Source organism: Schistocerca cancellata, chromosome 7 (assembly GCF_023864275.1).
Source record: "Schistocerca cancellata isolate TAMUIC-IGC-003103 chromosome 7, iqSchCanc2.1, whole genome shotgun sequence".
In the NCBI taxonomy this organism is placed as follows: Eukaryota; Metazoa; Arthropoda; class Insecta; order Orthoptera; family Acrididae; genus Schistocerca; species Schistocerca cancellata.
In genome coordinates, this window is record NC_064632.1 from 277218506 (window position 1) to 277219877 (window position 1372).

Below are 1372 nucleotides of genomic sequence, written 5' to 3' on the forward strand. Positions count from 1 at the left end.
GTACGAACATATGGAATAGGTTCACAGACACGTGAGTGGCAAAAACTGATTGAACCCAGTATGTTTATAACACTAGCTTGTTATACGTCACTCTTACCTAACAACCTGACCTTAAGTCCTGTCACGGGAAAAGCCACGTATAGCACTAACCTGCTGTGACACAAGCTAATGTTACCGTCTAAAGGATTTTGACCAAACAAGCTTTAACTTTGGGGGTTAATAACAGTAGTAAAATTCATATACGAATAAAAAAAGAACGGTCGCCAGCCCAATTAGACACATTAATTTGTAAAATCTCTCTTTCAAATTCTGAAGGTAGCAGGGGTCAAATACAGGGAGCGAAAGGCTATTTACAATTTGTACACAAACCAGAAGGCAGTTATAACAGTCGAGGGGAATGAAAGGGAAGCAGTTGTTAGGAAGGGAGTGAGACAGGGTTATAGCCTATCCCCGATGTTATTCAATCTGTATATTGAGCAAGCAGTAAAGGAAACAAAAGAAAAATTCGGAATAGGAATTAAAATCCATGGAGAAGAAATAAAAACTTTGAGGTTTGCCGATGACATTGTAATTCTGTCAGAGACAGCAAAGGACCTGGAAGAGCACTTGAGCGGAATGGACAGTGTCTTGAAAGGAGGATATAAGATGAACATCAACAAAAGCAAAACGAGAATAATGGAATGTAGTCGAATTAAATCCGGTTATGCTGCGGGAATTAGATTAGGAAATGAGACGCTTAAAGTAGTAAAGGAGGTTTACTATTTGGGGAGCAAAATAACTGATGATGGGCGAAGTATAGAGGATATAAAATGTAGACTGGCAATGGCAAGGAAATCGTTTCTGAAGAAAAGAAATTTGTTAACATCGAGTATAGATTTAAGTGTCAGGAGGTCGTTTCTGAAAGTATTTGCATGGAGTGTAGCCATGTATGGAGGTGAAACATGGACGATAAATAGTTTGGACAAGAAGAGAATAGAAGCTTTCGAAAAGTGGTTGAACGGAATGGACAGTGTCTTGAAAGGAGGGTAGAATACTGGAGGTTAGATGGGTAGATCACATAACTAATGAGGAGGTACCGAATAGAATTGGCGAGAAGAGAAATTTGTGGCATAACTTGCTTGGAAGAAGGGATCGGTTGGTAGGACATGTTCTGAGGCATCAAGGGATCACCAATTTAGTATTGGAGGGCAGTGTGGAGGGTAAAAATCGTAGAGGGACCAAGAGATGAATACACTAAGCAGATTCAGAAGGATGTAGGTTGCAGTAGGTACTGGGAGATGAAGAAGCCTGCACAGGATAGAGTAGCATGGAGACCTGCATCTAACCAGTCTCTGGACTGCCGACCACAACAACAACAACATGTTTAAGAAAA